At 41.9% G+C, this 19,260-nt stretch overlaps 1 protein-coding gene and 1 long non-coding RNA gene across 3 annotated transcripts in view; one reads left to right on the top strand and one right to left on the bottom strand.

The window, feature by feature from the left end:
• Positions 1–818: 818 nt before the first annotated feature.
• LOC117803095 lies at positions 819–9,614 on the bottom strand. 2 transcript variants are annotated; one of them, XR_004626738.1, is made up of 5 exons: positions 9,495–9,614; positions 8,558–8,617; positions 7,213–7,416; positions 3,962–4,123; positions 819–2,913 (listed from the first exon to the last, which is right to left on the bottom strand). It is a non-coding gene; the product is annotated as an uncharacterized LOC117803095 (long non-coding RNA). The 2 variants fall into 2 exon arrangements; XR_004626737.1 differs by having other exon boundaries at positions 3,962–4,186.
• The window catches only part of LCP1 (lymphocyte cytosolic protein 1), a 52,703-nt gene continuing 38,727 nt past the window's right edge, over positions 5,285–19,260 (top strand). Inside the window, exon 1 of the mRNA XM_011219397.3 lies at positions 5,285–5,426. The gene's annotated coding sequence lies outside the window, so the exon portion shown is untranslated. The remainder of the gene's footprint in view (positions 5,427–19,260) is intronic.

Here is a 19,260-nt window from a genome sequence, read left to right on the forward strand (position 1 = left end):
CTGGGTACATGTAGTGTTTCCTTCTGGGATGATGAAATGTTCTAGAATTATGTAGTATGATGGTTGCCCAACACTGTTAGTATACTAAAACCCACTGAATTTCAATTTTAAAAGGTGAATTTTATGGTCAGTCATGTCTCAACAAAGCCAATATTTAAAAATTGAAGAAGGAATGAATTACCAGGGGACAGAGTTGGAAGACAAAATTTTTACCATATAACTTAGAGCATCTTTTAAATTTTAAGCCACATGGATATAATTATTAATCATGAAAGTAAACTTTTAAAAATTTAAATGAAGAATATTTAAAATATGATAAAAGAGAATAAGAGAATTATCACAACCAACACTCATGTATCCAACACTTTTTTTTCCCCAAGTCTGAACATTTTGCTGTGGACATAGTTGAATTCTGCCTACCCTCCTTGATCCCACTCCCTCCTTAACTTAACAGAGGTAACTATGTTCTAAATTGGCATTTATAATTTCCTTAGATGTATTTTTATTATAAACACACACACACATCTATAAGCCACACTGTAATAATTGTTTAAAATGCATACAAATATTAGTATTATTCTGCAATATTTACTTTTCCCCCAGGTTTATTTTTTTTTTAAAGATTTTATTTATTTAACAGAGATAGAGACAGCCAGCGAGAGAGGGTACACAAGCAGGGGGAGTGGGAGAGGAAGAAGCAGGCTCATAGCAGAAGAGCCTGATGTGGGGCTCGATCCCACAACGCCGGGATCACGCCCTGAGCCGAAGGCAGTCGCTTAACCGCTGTGCACCCAGGTGGGTGCACCAGGTTTTTAAGATTTATTCTTGCTTCGGCAATCTAGTTCACTCATTATAACTGCTAGATACTATACTGAACCATAATTTATATATTCACTCCACTGCTTCTTTTGTATTTTTGCTATCAAGCAAAGGGATAATAAGCTTTCACGCACTCATCCCACTCCCTATCTGAGCACCGGCACTACTCCAAGAGTGGAGGAAGAAAACCAATAAACATCTGCCTAATGATCCAAGTCATCTGGCCCGAGGGTGATTGGAAAAGCTGGGAGCAGCAGAGCTGTAAATAGTTGGTGAAGGGGCAGTACCAGTCACATATTTCTGGAACAACCCTGCATAGGAAACCACTCCCAAATCTCACCTTCTTTGCAACAACAAACCTAGGTTTATAGGTCAGCCAGAATGGCTCTGCTTCAGAATGTGGGTCTGCTAGATTCACCCTGGGCTGTGGGTTGGGTTCGGGTTGGCCTCAACCATCTCCTCATTCCACTTAAACAAGGGTGTGTATTCTTCATAGTAAATGTCAGACGTTGAGGAGACCATGTCAGATCATGTAAGCATATTCAAGACCTCTGTTTGTGTCTCCTTTGATAACATTCTAATGCTCCGTTCCCAGCAAGTTACATGAAATAAGCCTGGGTGGCTTACTCACTCTACCTACTCTAGTGGGAGGTTCTGAAAAGTCTCACAGCAAAGATGTCAGGGTAGAATTCCATAGCAAAGAGGTAGTGAAGAACTGGAAAGTATACTTAAAAAAAAAAAAAAAAGGAAACACAAAAATAATACCTAATTGAAAGGGCCATTGTGAGGAATAAATGAAATAATGTAGGTGCAGAGTCTAGTCCAGAGACTGATATAGATATTAAAATACTAGTTAATACTTATGTATCACTTATTATGTGCCAGGCACTCTGCTGTGTTCTCTACATTTATCAATCTAACCTAACCCTCACAACAATTATATAAAACAGATGCTGTTCTTATCCCCATTTTCTAGATAAGGAAACTGAGGCCAGCAAAATGAAGTGATTTGCCCAAGGCCACGTGACTAGTACAGCTGTATAGCTGGGGTTTGACACCAGACAAGTAGCCCACTGTCTTTACTCTTAACCACGCCACTCTGCTCTCTGTGCGCCTCCCAGACCCCAAGTCTGGATTAGTGCTGCATGTTCCCATGGGCACTTTGCTTTTCATCTCATGGTTCTGAGTACTTCTTGCCTTCTCACGCGTCTGTGTCCTTGACTACAGGGGACTATCTAGAAAGGCGGGGGTTGTGCCCATCTTACTTTCGTTCCTTACCCATCAGAGATTGGGGAGGGGAGGTGGAGGTGACAACGGAGTGAGGCAGAGGTGTTCTTCCCTTTGCATCCATCCCACAATGCACGAAGGGGAAGTGAAGGGAGTATAAGAGATTAAAGATGTCAGAAAAATGTGCAGTCATTGATGGAGCAAGGTATTTAAGTAAACAGAAGATACAAGATTAGGATTAAAATGAGGAACTACTGACCTTGAGAAGATACAAAGACACCTCTTCCTTTAAAGATGGAAAGAGGAGGAAAAGGTGCATCTTGTGAGAGCAGAGGAGGCTAGAGGAGGACACTCAGGCCGGATGACTTGGATCATCTCAGTAAGTAAGGGGCAGAAAAGGATGCAGGAGGCTGGAGTGGGAGATTGAGGCAAGAGAAGAGAGTTTGGAACAAATGTCTAACTTTTGGGGTCTGTGATCTCTTTAATATTATGATAAGTAATATGATAAACCCAGGAAGAATATACCCACACAATTAGGCATATAATTTTAGAGGTTGAAAGACCCCCGGTTGGTAATGCTTGCTCTCAGGAAGTAATGAAATTGAATAAGAGTATTTCTGAACAGTAATTTGAAGGCAAGCAGCTTGAATTCTAAGTCTGTGTTTCTGTGACTTGTGCTGATGAGAAATTAGGTGCGGAATTAGGGACTGAGGCTGTGGGCTTCTGAACAGCCCCAGGGTGGGGGGAGAGGGGAGGACAGCAAAGGCCAGGCCAATGAAGAAGTGGCAGAGATGGCAGTAGAGGCTTGTGGAGGGGTGGAGGATGGGAGAGGTCCTCTCTGGGTGTTGGCCATCAGAGGTGCATGGTCTGTAGAGAACAGAAAAATCATAGTAAAACCAAAAGTCAGTTTTCTGCCTATTTTCATGATGCACAAGCAGTTCAAAACACTGACAGTGATAAAATTTGGCCCTCTGAAAAAGCCTTGATCTGAGACCTAAACAATTGCCGGTATCTGGTAGACATATGCCGCTGGGAGGCAGATGCAGAGATTCAGATAGAGGGAGTAGTCCAGGATGTGGGTGAGGTGCTGGTGGGTGGCCGAGGTGGAGCTGAAGCTGAGCTGCTGCTCGAGTAGAAGCCTCCTTCAATGGAGTGGTAAAGTGGCACAATTCAATGGCTTTCATCTTCTAGAAACTAGATGTCTGGAATTCTGAATCCTTCTTCTGACAGCTCGTCATCACCACACGTGTTTCACCTTCTTCCGGTGTCAGCTCTGCTCACATCTGCGTCTGCCGCAGTGGTCCACGGCCCTTTTCACCCCATTTCCTAACAGGTGACATTCATTTACATGAATGTTTTTCTTCCCTACTAGACTATGTGCTCCTTGAGAACAGTGCTTGGACTTTATTCATCCCTGAATCACCAGTGCCTACAAACAGGCACTTGAATGCTTTTTGAACTAACGCGCAAATATATGTTGCTCTCCCTCACAGACTCCTCAGACCTCCTATGACCAGGCACCAGTAGCTACAGGATGCGGCTGCTGTCCTCATCCCAGGTAAATAAATGAGTCTCTGTTTCCCTTTATGATGTGTTATTCCTGGGTCTCCATTCCCTTCATCATTCCAACCTGGGACGTAGAACCAGATTAGGGAGCTCCACATTTCACAGGTTTTCATCCATAAGCCATCAGGACATAATCTGGAGAGTCTGACTGCAGGGCCCAGAATGGTGATTGTTCCCACCAGAGTAGCAACCAGTAGCATTTGGCTGCTTTGTAGTGTGACCGGTATGGTCACAGTGATGCACAGGGGTTCCTTTGGTGTCCCAAAAGAATTTAGGTGCTTCTTGAAACCCCTCTGCATTCTATTAGTTGGGAGTCATTATGCAATGGAGAAAACAGGGTCTGATTTACCTCTCAGTCTTCCTTGGGAGTCACAAGAGGGCTGATAGTTCCCTGGAGGCGAGCCACTTCCAGAATGGACCAAATCTCCACCATCTCTTTCATGACTCCGTCCACCCTCTTCTTCAAGATGGCCTCTATGTGGTTCTGACCCAGAAGTTGCCACACCACGGGCTAATGAAGTAGATAAATCAGAAATATCTTGGTTTAACATTTGAGGTCAGAAGCAGGAACTTTCTAGAGGAGAAATAAAAGAGGCAAAAGAAGTATAAGGGCAGCTCCCCAACCAGAACCCACTGGTGGTGTCCCAGGCCCCCGGCAACTACAGAAGCATCTAGAATGATCAAGCACTATCAAGTTATCATCAGATTGAAGTGTAGCCATAATCCTTATTCCTCAGTAGCTGACTGTTGGAGCCGCACACAGTTTGGGGGCAATCTGGAGATGGCGCTTCGTGTTTAGTTAACATGACTCGGGCACTAACACAACCTTTTTAGCTTCCGCGAGGCCATGAGCACTTGAGCACTTAACTTTTGAAAATGGGAATTTGCCCTCAAGAACAGCATCCAGGGTTTAGAGATAGAATAGAGCTTTTTTTTTTTTTAAATTCTCCTGCTCCTTTTATAAAATGTGCATTCAAAAAATAAATCTGGTCTGTATGAAGGAATCTAGCTCCCCATTTAACTCTAGCAGCTGTCTGCGTGATCTACGGGTGCTCTTTATAGGAGGCGTCTAAATAATTGAAATCTTTAATTGGGTTAAAGAGATCCCTAGCACATAGATGTTCTATAAATAAAAGGATGAGTAAATAATATAGTGGCCTTTCTTTTTTTAGGCCCTTCCCCTTAAAGAGACCATTTTGTTTTGTTTGCTCCAATAAGATCATTGTTCAGGGACACTTAAGAGAGGTTAGGTTTCGTCTGGGGCGGGGCTTTCCCAAGGAAATCCTTTTTAGTTTGCCTCAGGTGTACCTGCCTCCTTTCCCCCTGGCTACTCCACTGAAAACCAATCATTTGTTTGTCTTTGCTGTTAAGTAGCCAGGCACCTGGGCAATGCCTTTGCAGCGGGGGGTCAGAGCGAGTAGGAAAGGTAGCGGCTGACCTTGCCTTGTTATCTGAAATCAGACAGGTTTAAGTAGCCCAGAGCCTAAGAGACAGCTAGAGAAGAAAGAGGGAAGAAGAGAAAAAATGCTTTATAAAGAGGAAGTGGTAAGAAGCTTATGAATTTGTGTGACCTGTTCTGTCAGGTGATTCCTGTGGGGGAGGAGACATGAAAGGGGGAAAAAAAAGTTAGGTAAAATGTCCTTATAAAGACAAAATCTATTTCTTTCCTGGCCGATGATTTGTCATTCTAGTCACTTCCTGCCTTGTGACTGCACACCCGGGTTTGACAAAGTTGTTCTGCAGATCAGAAAGAAGGGGGTTTCTGGTCACACGCTAGTACCAGCCAGTACCACTGAGGACAGTTTTTCTGCAAGGTAAATTTTCTTAATGTCTTTTTGTCGTTTCTAAGTGCTTATGATGTTTTGCTTGTTGGGTGGCTCTGTTTCTGTGGATTGTGGGTTCTGCCTTCAGGGGACCAAGATCCGAGCACCTGTTACCCGAACGCTATGTGAGCCAGGCCATGGTTTAACTGTGGGACCTCTCAGTTCTCTGGGGTGGCTGCTTCTCCAGTTCCCCACAGCTATCACCCCCAAAACAATGATTCTTGGTTTTTCCCCCACCTTTCAAACCAAACTGTGTTTTGATTTATTTCTCTTGCTCCATTTCAGGGAGGCTATTTACTGTGATTTTATTACCTTAAAATGTTTTCAGGAAAGTGCATATTGATCACTTAGATTGCACTGCTCGTTGGCCTAGCAGCAGTTTAATTTTAGCTCCTGTGGTTCTGTTTTTCTAAAAAGTTTCTTTACAATACTTGAGTGGGTATAGTAACATCTCGAGTCATATGTTACTGAGTGTGTTACTGGGTATTTGAGTGATTTAGGCGCCAACGGTTTTTAATGGGTGTGTTTAATAACCACAGGGCATCCGAGGCCCCTCTTCTTCATTTATTCTGTAAAAATAAAAGCAATTTGCCTTGTTTAATTGTACTGCTTTTGCAGAATTGTCTGAACTGTTGGTTAAGCTTATGACCAAACAAATGACTGTTGAAGTCTGGATGAAGGGCTTCTGTCTACAACAGAAATTCTGATGGAGTTGATGTGGGATATTTACTCTAGAAGTTCTGTTCAGTCATAGATTTTGGATCTTATAGCATCAACCTTCATTTAATTATCCTTATCCAACAGTATTAAGATCCATCGACAGATGATAGACATGAAAAGCCATTTGGGCTGGAAATGGATTAATTTATCAGGATGCTTATCAAAACCCAATTTTTCTTATTCAGTAGAGCAACTTGTGTTCTAAAGTTATTTCCTCAGGACAACTTAAAAAAAAAAAACTCAGTCGATAATGGTGGTTTATTTGCCATGTCTTAATTTTAAATTTACATAAATTGATCATAAACTGGTTTCTATTAAATAAAAATTTTCAAAGAACATCTGCACAGGCAAATTTGAATAGAATTAGTTGTGTGCCTATAACTGAATTTCTGAAAGTTGCAAAATGTGGCCGTCCATATTGTTTTACACATCTTTCCTAATGGTTTCAAGCTAGCAAGAACGTGGAATTAGGGGAGGAGGACCTGAATCCCAGAAAAGAACAAATTTTTTAAAATGCTCTTATTTCCGGTAAAAATATTAATGAAAACAAAATAAATTAGAATGTGAAGGTATGTCCGCATTTTCCTTACTTTGGGAGGAGATAAAATGGAATATGAAAAAGTTAATTCAAAATAGAGAAAAAAAGTGTCTCTTGATTAAATCAAGTTTAGACTGTTAAAGTGTCAACCTGATAGATTATAAAATACCCATTTCTCTTCATTCCAGCTCACCCCCAGTAACATCAGGGAAAAATCTTCTGGCTCTTGCCGTTTGAACCAGCACTGCTGTGGTGGGACTTGTCATTAGCTATCTCACTGATGCTTTTCTTTGTCACCTTTTAAATTTTGTCTCCTTTAGTTTGTAAAGGAGAGTATGTCTTGAAACAACTGGTAATTTGGCAAACAATTTCAGTATTTTAATATCATTTGTAATTTTTTTTCTGATCCCTTTGATGAAGGGGAGGAGGCCAAGAAGTAAAGTCTCATTCAAATATTACCTACTTAAAGAAGACAAGTAATAATAGCATTATTATATTATAATATTTATATGTACTTACAATGGTGCAGCCAGTCTTTATGGTTTATCTCACGTTATTCTCTTAACTGCCCTTAGACCTGAGGAGTGGACTCACCATAGAAGGAACTGGCCAAAGGTCGCTGGGCATTTGGAGGGTCAGGGACGGTAGATAGCCAGGGTTTTCAGCTCTGTATTGCTTCTCTATAAGCAGCTGTCTGTTCTAGATCCCCTCTTCCACACCAGCCTATTTTTCCCAGATATAGATCATTAGAGGCTTTTATTTCTGAAGCTGACTGAAGAGATCTTGGCACTCATGAGTTTAAGGGAGGGAGGGGGAGAAAGAGAAAGAGGGAGAAAGAAGAAAAAAAATTTGCAATAAACCCAGAAGCATTTTTATTTTTATAAGTAAGAGATATCGTTGTGGGTTTCATATAATAATAGAATAAAGAAGTATTCTCTTTTAATTAATGTATAATTTTACTAAAGAATTTTACTAATGTATAATTTTACTAAAGAATTTTACTAAAGAATTTTACTAAAGAATTGTGCCTTCACCATCTTGCCTCAACCACTTCCCCAACCTTATTTCATGTCACTTCCTTCTGCTCTGACTCTCCCCATCCTCTCTTGGCCGCGTTCTGGGTGCACAAGACCACAAGCTGCCAGAAAGTTCCATGCTCTTTCACTTCTTTTTGCTCCAACTATTGCTCCAAGTGCTTTCTTCTTTTCTTTGTAAAACTTACAGTCAGTTTCCAAGGCACACATCAAGAAACGTGTCCTTTTTGAGGTCTTTCTCAAAGGATCCTACTGGACCCTTCCCCCATCTTCCTTGCCCCCACTAATGGTTTCTTCTATGTGTCCCTGCTTAGTGCTTTGATCTTAGATAAGTATAGCAGTAATCATACTGTTTTAGCGCTAAGTCCTTGTTTGCTGACAGCCTGAACTCCTTCTCCAGCTCTCCTAGCACATGGGACGTGCTAATGACATTGACTGAATTGAAAAGTTGTCTCAAGTATTTTCTCTCAGCTCCTTAAGATATGCACGGAAGTCTTTTCTTTGACTTCACGTATTAACTGAATATTTACTGAATTCCCCCAGTGACTGCTGTGAAGGAAGCTACGGTAATCATACAATATTTTGCATTCTGCCATGCTTCCTCTTTGCCAAAACACTATTCTTCATTTTAGCCTCAAAGCATTAAATGGACATTGAGTTCAAGGTATTTAAGAAATTGTCCAATGACTACAGCATACAGACAAAACTATAATCTCATTATTTTAGTCTAAAAACATTCTTTGAGCTAAAACTCAACTACCCTTACAGAAACTCTTGCACCGATAATGGGCTTCTTTGATGACAGAAAACACAGGAACAGATATCATTACCTTTTGCTTATTTACTTTGGATTAGTCTAGAAAGTTCTCAAGTCAACTTCTCCTTGTTACCTACAAAATAAAGGCCCTTTATGTATACAGGAGAAAGGGCAAACAAAAATTTTTTTTTAAAAAAGATTTTATATATTTATTTGACAGAGAGAGAGACAGCCAGCGAGAGAGGGAACACAAGCAGGGGGAGTGGGAGAGGAAGAAGCAGGCTCCCAGCGGGAGCCTGATGTGGGGCTGGATCCCAGAGCACCAGGATCACGCCCTGAGCCAAAGGCAAACGCTTAACGACTGAGCCACCCAGGCACCCCAAGGGCAAACAAATTTTTATATTAGTTTAGGTGAAATAAAATTAAGAAACTTGCTCATGTATTATATTAATGAAGAGTTACAATTTAGAAAGTAAGATTGTGAAGGCACTGGATTTTATGACTAATAGCAGATTTTGTAGCAGAGTGACATTATTTATATTAGTCTAATGGTCTCTTTAGGGTTTTTTGTCAGCTAGTTTCCCAAACCCCAGAAATCATCAACTGAAATAAGGCTATGCCATCTGCATATTGAACCCTACGGGCATAAAAATTAGAATTAGAACTCCACCGAAATATAAAACTAACCATTGTCAGCAGATTCCAAGAGTTTCAAGTTTCCCTATTTTGCCAGATGGTAATTCACCTAAATCATAATTGTTCATGTTTCGGGCCACCTGGGTGGCTCAGTGGTTTAAGCGTTCAACTTTTGATTTCAGCTGAGGTTGTGATCTCAGGGTCATGGGATCAAGCCCCATCAGGCTCTCCACTCAGTAGAAAGTCGGCCTGGGATTCTCTCTCTCCCACTCTCTCTGTCCCTCCCCCTGTCCTCTTGCTCTTTCTCTAAAATAAATAAATAAATGTTAAAAATTTTTGAAAACTTTTAAGTTTTAAAAGAAACCATGTTTCACCCTGTTTCCATTTTGAAGTTCTGAGAAGTTGCCACCAGATTAGATATCCACATTCTTGGGGCGTCTCCTTCCAGCTGCTGCAAACACGGGGCTGCCCAGATGGCGTCTCCTGTGGCTTCCCTGAGTTCCTCCTGAATCAACTTCCTTAAACTATCAGACCGTCCCATTGTTTTGGTTTGCCAGTGTGAGTGATTACATCAGTCTTCCCCGTAATTTCATCATCTCTCCATCTTGTAAGACACAGCAAGCAGCAGGGGGGGGAGTGGAAGAATTTCAACTTCTCACCCTAATAATGATAGCTAACACTTACATACTACTCAGTTTGGACTGAGTATTTTCCTAAGTGTTTTTGACCATACTGATGCATTTAGTCATCACTATAATCTTGTGAGGTGGTTACTGGTGTTATCTTCATTTCTGAAGACAAGTTAATCCATTCAAATATTTTATTACTTTAATTTTCCACAGTTGAATCACTTTTGTATAACTGCTGACTTCCAGGAGAAATAATGTTCTCCTGGAATAAACAGGCAGCAGACCATGGTGCATATATGTACCTAAGCTCTTGAGCTCAAATAATCATAATTTATCCCAATAAGTGCATCTATATTATAATTGATTTTACCAAACAGACTTCTTCTTTGTCTATCATCATCATCAGTATTTACCCAGCACCTCTGTGCACTTGACCGAGTATTTATAGTTTTTACCAATTTATAGATCTCTACATGGGTCACAAAACATGATTTCTGTCCTCAAAAGCTTTGAAAAGTTCTTAGTATGAGAAGGTTGGAATACTTTCAGTCAAATGGTATTCACATTCTCTGACTGTTGTGACTGATAGACACATAATAAATTAAATAATTTAGTATTTACACTGAAGCACATATACCCATAATTCTACAGTAATGGCCAAACATAGGTGTCCTACAAACTGTGAAAGAATGAAAGATTGTTTTAATTGTGAGTTGAAAAATAGAGGGGGGAAAGTGACCCACTTTAAAAGTTAAAATAAGTTTGGGTCGACTTCAGAGCCACACCTGTGCATCAGCCCCATTTATAAGTTAAAAGGAGGCTTGTTTCTCAAATGTGGTCATTCATTTTTTTTCTGGGGGAAAGACAAGCTAAAAATGTTAAACTGAGCAACTAGCAAAGCCACCGTACTGTGGTTGCAGCCTTGATTCTTGTTTTAGTCCAGCACCAGTTGTATGACGGATGGATGTTCTCTCTCTGTGTGTATCTCTATCTCTTTTTCTAGCCTGATGTCTTATTCTCTCTCTCTCTCTCACACACACACACACACACACACACACACACACACACACGCGCGCGCGCGCACACACACACACACACACACACACACACATTTTCCTGAGTGGCTGAGCTGAAGTGGAAAAGAGATTATGTTCTCCACAGGCAGAAAAGCCAAGGCACAAAATTCGGCAGGCAAATTAATTATGCATGTGAATTGCAATCTCCTGGATAATTTGTTTTCCTTCTTTCTCTGGTTATACTTTCAAGAGGGAAGTGAATTAATGGAATAATTACTTTGCATTTAAACAACAGCCTGCATTTTGATCCCTCAGCTGGGTAGTCGGCACCCAGATTTACGCAAGCCGTGTATCCGAATATATGAAGTAAAGAGGCTCACAGATGTATTTGTATAACATTTACATCTTCCTTTCGCCATTTCTCAGGCAAAATTTAGAATTCAGGTTGTGTCTTTGTTAACCTCTGGTGTAACATTTTAAAGCGTGGGTCCTGCACACCTCCTTGGTATCATCAGCTCATGTTATTTTCACCAGCAGGGTCCTTTAGGAGAAATCTGGGTAATACGTGCAAAGTGGAAGTATGAACACAATGAGCGCTGTCTGTGCTGTTCCGTTACTGAGCCCCCCTTCTTCATCTTAAAAATGTGAAACAGACTTTCCCTGTTGTTTCCAATGCTTTATAAACATGAAAAAAAATTTCCCTTTGGAAAGATAGAATACTATGGTCGCCTTTGAGACGTTTTTCAGAATTTTCCCTTCTCTTGTTATTTCTTTTTGTTTCGTTTCGTTTCTTTTTTTTTTTTTAAAGATTTTATTTATTTATTTGAAAGAGAGAGAGCGCACAAGCAGGGGGAGCAGCAGGCAGAGGGAGAGGGAGTAGCAGACTCCCTGCTGATCAGGGAGCCTGACTACATGGGGCTCAATCCTGGGTCCCTGGGATCATGACCCGAGCCGAAGGCAGACACTTAGCAACCCAGGCACTGAGCAACCCAGGCACCCCTTCCCTCATTCTTTCAAATTAAGATTTTTTTCATCAAAATATCCTTGATTCTTTGTTTCTTTCCTACGACCACAGAGAAAGGCAATTATGATACTTTGTCTGGTGATCATATAGAATGTATATAATGTAGAATATATTTAACAATGTATATGTTAGTTTTTTTTAATTAAGATTTTATTTATTTATTTGAGAGAGAGAGCACAAGCAGAGTGGGAGGGGCAGAGAGAGAAGGAGAGGCAGGGAGCCCAATGTGGGGCTCGATCCTGGGACCCTGAGATCATGACCTGAGCTGAAGGCAGATGCTTAACCGACGGAGCCACCCAGGTGCCCCTATAATGTTTTTTATACTTTGTGAGTCTGACTGTCGTTTCTGTGCGTGAAACATGGTATTGGTATACAGAGGGAGAGCAAATGTGGATGCATTTTCTAGCTTTTTACTAAGTGTGGAGCCTGAGCAGGCCTCAGTTTCTTCATCTGTGAAATAGGGGAAAGTACAATCTGTTTCCTGGGTCTGTTCTTGGGCTTATTTTCCTCTTCCACTTCCCCCTGCCATCAGCCATTGTGCACATTTCACTCCACTGCACACATCACTGCAGGCTGACCGGGCCCTTACTATTTTTAGTAAGCATCATGCTAAACCCTTGGTGTATATTTACTCTTACATTTTCACACCAAAGCCAGATAAGGTTGATGTGGTCCTATTATAAGAGATGACCAAGCTGAGGTTTGGGGAAGGTTACATCTGAGGTCCCAGAGCCAGTAAGTGCCAGAACCAAGATTTATACCCTGCCTCTTTCCCATTTTATAGTCACAGGTTCCTAAAGGTGTTTTAAAATTTTGACAAAAGAAATGTAATCGCAAATCCCTTTGTCAGTTGGTGTTGGTAAATATTTGCCAGCCAAACCATGGCTTCCAACAGAGTGAGGATGAGTATAGCCCTTCAGATTAATACAAATTTCCTGCCCCCGTGTATCTGTTAGTCCTCGTTTTGTTTTTTTATGAGAGTGACATTATCGTTAGAGATTCTAGAACAACTACCCCAAGGAACCTATAGAAAATGAGGTCCTATTATTAAGAATAAATAGAAGCTTCTGTTGTCATTGCTAATATAGAAACGTGGACTGCACATTGTCTCGGTACTTTTCCAGCTCCAACAGTAATAGAGAAGATGCCTGGAGAATGAGGGAGTGGAGAGTGGATAGAAGTAGAGTCCAGGTGGACAGAATCAGTCCCCGGGCACTGGTGCACGCCTGAGACTGAGGAGGCATGGGCTGATGGTCCTGCTCACACATACCCATAGGTCTCGTTCCTTTTTGTGACTCATGGTGGATGTGGTCAGGCTTTTAAGATTGCTGTACATTTTCCTCTTCTGGTCACACTTCCTCAACTGTTAGGAGGTACTTTCCACCATCAGTATTTCAGGCGAGGCTAAGCCCAGAGCCCCTTGACCATCCGACCTGAGATCAGCCAATACCAAAACCGTTGGCTTCTCGTCTGTGGCATCCATCACTTCTGCAATACCTTTTGAAACTCACTTCAAGGACTCTGGATGAGAAATGTGGTAAATGAGCCCAAACAAGACAAACTAAGGACATTTGAAGATAGAACATAGATGTGAAATCTAGATTTATATGCACACACATAGACACACGTATAACATACATACAGTTAAGTGTGGATTTTAGGTGGTGACTCTATATAATATTTTATATAATTTATAGTGGAAATTGAGTTTGTTCTCCAAGGTAATTTTGTGAAAGTTCTTTTTTTTTATTTTCCTCTTCATTTCTTAACTCCTTCCTTCCTTCCTTCTTTCCTTCCTTCCTCCCTCCCTCTCCTTCCTCCCTTTCCTCTCCTTCTACTCCTTCTTCTCCTTCCTCTCCTTCGCCAAGCACTGTTGTATACAATTTAAACCCTTTATCTCATTGAATTCTAACCCAGCCCTATGGAGTGAGCCCTGTAAATTACATTACCAATATCCCTTTTTTACATATGAACACATGAAGAAACTAAGGCTCAGAAAATTTAAGGAATGTGTACAGAAACACATAGCAAGAAGCAGTTGCATAGAAACGCATCCTTTTTTCATCATACCGTGTTGCTTCCTAGTTTCTTATAGATATACAATTATACATATAATTTCCCAAAGGAAGATAAGATCATTAGCATTTGGATGAGCTTTGTGGGCTGCCTGATACGCCTTTTTGCTGGCCTGGACTGGGTGAAAGGCAGCTCCTGTGGTAGCAATAGGAGAATGGAGCCTATGCCATTCTTGAAAGGCGTGGGAGAAGACCCCCTCTCCTTGTTTTCCTCTCCAACTACGTACCTAAGATATAAAGCACAGCTCATGGACTTTGCATGTGAAGGGTTTTGTTGTTGTTGTTGTTGTTTTTTAACCTGTTAGGTTGTTTAAATGCTGGTGGACTTCTGTTTTTCCCATAACTTGGCTAGACCAAACTAGCATTCTCCAGGCTCCACTTCTCTTTTCAGATCAGTGACTGACTCACTGTGAGACTTTGGGGAGCAACTTCACTTTTCCGGGCCCCCATTTCCCATTTTGTAGCACGTCCAGTTCCCTCCTCGCTTTGCAGGGCTGTATTTTCTAGATGGCAGATGGTGATATAGGGAGGAAGCTATGTCCATTCAAACAAACCAAAATGGCTTGTTGCTTGAGGGCGTTGTGGAGTGTTTGTGTTACCCAGAGGGGATGCTGTAAGCATTGTGACTGAAGTTAGCTAGGACAGCCTAGACCACCAAGGTTTTTCTTCCAGAAACAAGAGCTAGTGAGGAAGGTAACCATGCTGGCACTTCCCCCAATTCTTCCAGGAGCTGCCTCTTGGGCCAATCTTGCCAAACCCCCAACAGCTTCCTTGGTGATGCTCTGCTTGTCTTCTCACTTTGCAGGGCTATTTTCTCTTATACAGTAGTCCCCCCTTATTCGTGGTTTCACATTCCACAGTTTCAGTTACCCACGGTCAGCTGTGGTCCTGAAGCAGAATATCCTCCTTCTGATGTATTTTCAGAAGGTCAAAGGTCAACAGTAGCCTATGGCTACATCATGGTCCTACATCAGTCACCTCACTTCATCTCATCATATTGACATTTTATCATTGCACAGCTTCACAGGAAGGGCAAGTACAGTACAATAAGATATTTTGAGAGCGAGACCACATTCACATACATTTTATTGCAGAATATTGGTAGAATTGTTTTATTAGTTACTATTGCTAGTCTCTTACTGTGCCTAATTTATAAATTAAGCTTTATCATAGTTGTGTATATATAAAGGAAAACATAGTATTTATAGGGCTTGGTACCATCTGTGGTCTCAGGCATCCACTGGGGGTCTTGGAATGTATACCCCATGGATAAGGGGGATACCACCGTTTGGAGAAATGGAGGGCCCTTTTCCATTTTGTCTTTTTGGAAAACTCCAACTGGTTCTTTAAGATGTAGCTCAGTGAAGGTTAGTATCACCTTCTTTGGGTAGCTTTCCCTTCTCTTCTGGGGCAGAATTAAGTGCTTCCCATTCTGTGCTCCCACAGCACCATGATAATAATCCCTTTCGAGTGTGAAGGTCAGGGTGGCCTCTGAGTTGCATAGACATATTTCTTCACGGGACTGGGTGTCCTGAAAGAGCAAGGATTCCCTGCTGTTCATCTTTGCATCTCCAGCACCTAGAGGAAGGCCAGTGCTTTATGAAATGTGATTGGATGACAGGTGTGGAGCTTCTAACGAAGAGGATCCCTTGTGCATCAGAGGCAGGAGGCAGAGGCAGGAACGGGCAAGATCCTCCTGGTGGGGTTCTTGCTCTTAAGTCTTCCCTCAAGATGGTGAGGAATTGAAGAGGAGATATTTAGAACTTGTCAAAAGAGAGAGCCCAGGAAGAGCCCCAGTCATAGGTACGGTCTTGCAAAGGGTGTGTTGTGTGTGTGTGTGCCCTCATTAACACAAGGTCAGAGCTGAGTAACCCCAAAGGTGAGCAGGGAACCTTAAAATACAGAAATCCAGTGGTCACAGGCACAAGGAAAGGTGCCTTCAATAAGACCTACATTGTGTTGGCCTGCAGTGTGGGGCAGTGTCTGGTGCTGTCCCATACCTCCAGGCTCTGGTGTAAGCTTAAGGCTTCCCTAGTTCATAGCAAGGCAACCCTGGGGCCGTTATTAAAATCTCAGTTCCCTCATCTATAAAGAGGAAATCATAATAATGCTCCATAGGTTTGTGGCTAAAGTTAAATGTGATAATGCATATAAAACACTTAGCATTGAATAACCATTCAGTAAACTTTAGCTGGCCTTCCCATTTGTCCTTTAGCTATTGTTTTCTCTGACTCCAACATAGATGGAGAGAACATTCTATGGAGAGAATAAGGATTAATCATCTTTCATAAATAAGGAAAAAAACTGGCTGATCTCTAAGCATCTCCCCATCTGTGGAAATCCAGGTCAAATGTCACTTCTTGTGGGGGCAATGCTTGGCTCTCTAGGCGTGAGCTCTTTTCTCCCTTCCCGTGGATCTAAATTTCCCCCTGTATTGTAGTGACTAGAATCCACTCTCCCCCCTACTAAACAGGCCAGGGCCACATCTAATCTTTGTGTTGTCAGCATCTAATCTAAGGTACCAGGATGTGCACAGAGTAGGTATTTGGCAGATATTTATTGAAAGAAGAAATGTATATATGCATTTGTTTCGTAGCAGATATTTAGAATTACCAGAGGTGAATTTCATAGTCTAGATAGTGCTATGCAAGTTACGTCCAGGGGACCTCTAGCACTCATTCCTCACTATTTCCTGGGTGCTCCTGGTTCACAGAGTTGGAGCGTCCCTGCTGGTTTTACCCTCCTTTGGTCACCGCTTTGTCTCCACAGTTCCTTTCCTCTCACTTCATCAGGCCTCCACTCAAAGTCAGACACTGGACTTGGAGACCCACTGCCAAGCATCACAGGCAGCCAGCAGGGTTTACAGAAACAGCTTGAAGAGGCCCAGTGCCCAGGTTCTGCTACCGCAGGCAGAAACCCACTGGCGGCTGGTGGGGCGGGGCCAAGGGGCATTCCATGGCCAGGTCGAAGACTGCCTAGGGACACTAGCCTCTCTTCAGTCCCCATATCAACCCAGCAAAGTCATTCTTCCAGCAAAATGGTTTCAGGAAATTCGAAGCATTCACTTGCTTGCTCTAGGCATTTGTCCCTTTCCACAGGAGGGATATTTTTACCAGATGCACAAGAATATTATAGTTAACTCCTCAAAGGAGGTGAGTAGACTTCTTAAGCCCTGTATGCCATCAATTAATGGGTTTGTGCGTTCACCTGATTACCTGCCATGTGGCAACGCCGTGAGATGACTTCTGGTCTAGACTTCTAGCTTGTGATCTCATAATCTGCTGGAAGAGATGGGTGTGGACCCAGAGGCCACCTGCCCAGGTCAGGACCAGAGCTCAGAGGAGGAAGAGCTCACTGATCCCTAACCAATAGCCAGAACAGAATGTCTAAACTAATGCGGATTGTTTTTAGAAGCCCGAAGGTGTCATTTTAGTATTTATCTGTGAATTTGGCATTTTCTCTTTTGAACATTGTGCCTCAGGGTGAGTTGTTTTAATGTGGTTTGCTGTTTTGGTTGCGAAGGAAAATCAGGGCCTCATGCCAAGTCAAGAAAAAAATACCCAGAAGAATGCAGTTGCTTAGCCTTGGTCATTATCACCTAGAAGGTACCAGTATAAAGTGTACATAGGATTTGGCACCTGTTGTTTGTAGCTTAGGACCTAGGACCTTGTTAGCCTGACAGTGCCCTCTCAATACCTAGATTAAGTTCTTCTTCATATTCAGGAAACACATGAAATTCTATTTATTAAATATTTGAAATTGTGGGGAAATTATTCTTATTGTATGTTGAGCAGGTCTTCCTTAAAGAACAGCATTACCTCTTAAGTTTGAAAACTTATAAAGGAAAGAGGAAGAATAAGGAGGCATGGACTCCAGGCCCAGTGACAGCAGCCTCTAACTGGGGTGTCATTTTACTCCTCTGTGGCAGGAAGAAAGTGGCCAGATAGGTAATCTCTATGGTCCCTTCACCTCCACATTCTATGACTCTGTTACTCTTATGTCATCATTTAAGGAAGTTGGCATAGACCCAGAATATAGCAAAGAAAGCTATTAAAGATTTGGAAGATAAGCCCCCCAAAAACAGGTTAAAAGAATATTTTTAAAAAGGCTTGGTGGCGATCACTAAGGCATGTGACAGAATTTTTATGAATTGAGCAGCTTCTATCATTCCCTCTGAGAATAGCCCAAGAAAGAAAGCTTTAATTGTATCAGAAAAGATTTAGGTTACACGTAGGGATATGAGACACCAGAGAGGTTATAGGGTTTCCTTATTTGGATATTTTTAAGAAAATAGTAGATGGTTCTCTTTCTGGGACAGTTTGCATACAGTCTTGCCTAGAAACTGGGAGTGAACTGGATCAGCATGTCTTAAGCTGTGCACAGTGACATCTCAGAAAGCAGGTCCCACGTGCCGCTTTGGTAACTTCCCTGCTCTGTGCTGAGCAGCCAAGCAGTGGGCATCTGCCTTGGTCAGTGAGGAGAATGCATGAGGACAGAGATTTACCTGCTGGTGAGGTAAGAGGAGGAGCCAAGAGGAGCTGGGAGATGCTGGGTCCTTTTCGGAGGCAGTGCCTTCCAGGGAAGGCCCATCGGGGTGATTGCCACAGCTCCTGATGACCCCTGCCCCTATTTCTAGGCCCATTTGAAATGCACCTTCTCCGGGCTCTAACTTGTGCATATACTTACCAGCTAGTGAATAGACTTTTGGAACTTCTAACATGGAAGGGATTTCATCTCTCAATTTATAGATAAGGAAACAGAGACCCAAGGAGGCAAATCGGAGCCCGATATTCCAGACAAGCAGTACCTTAGGTCTCCCAGGCCCCCACGCTGGGCATTTTGTCCCACTCCTCACCAGTTATTTCGGTTATGGTTCCTTGGAGGTATACAAGTGTATAAATTATCTGGATACCTTTTTGGCTGATTTAAATGTTTGCTATTTTTATTTTTTGGTCAGTTTCTATGCTCATTTCTTACTCTTAGCTAATCCTTTTTTCACAGTCCTATTTCACTTGTTTATTTTGAATCTTCAAAACTTTTTGCATTGTATTAACCATCTTGCAATAAGTGAGCTGTAATCTCTGCATCACTTTTGAAACCTGACGTTTAACTGTGGGCTCCCTGAAGCCCAAGGCTTTGTGACCCCCATGCTTATAGTCCAGCTACCAGAGTGGTGCTTTGCACATATCCTCATAGAGGATGAGAAAGAATGAATGAATGAACAATGAATGGTGTCTGATATTGAAGTAATTGAGTAGTAGGTAATCTACTAGTCTGTAATAATATTCAGCTTTTTGAAATGATCCAAGGATGCCCTGAAGTTTCAGTAGGGAAGAGTGTGGATCTTAAAAGTCCTTGTGGAAGAATGTAGAATGAAAGGTAGCTGCAGATTTTCA

The sequence above is a fragment of the Ailuropoda melanoleuca genome, chromosome 7 (assembly GCF_002007445.2).
Source record: "Ailuropoda melanoleuca isolate Jingjing chromosome 7, ASM200744v2, whole genome shotgun sequence".
Taxonomy (NCBI): Eukaryota; Metazoa; Chordata; class Mammalia; order Carnivora; family Ursidae; genus Ailuropoda; species Ailuropoda melanoleuca.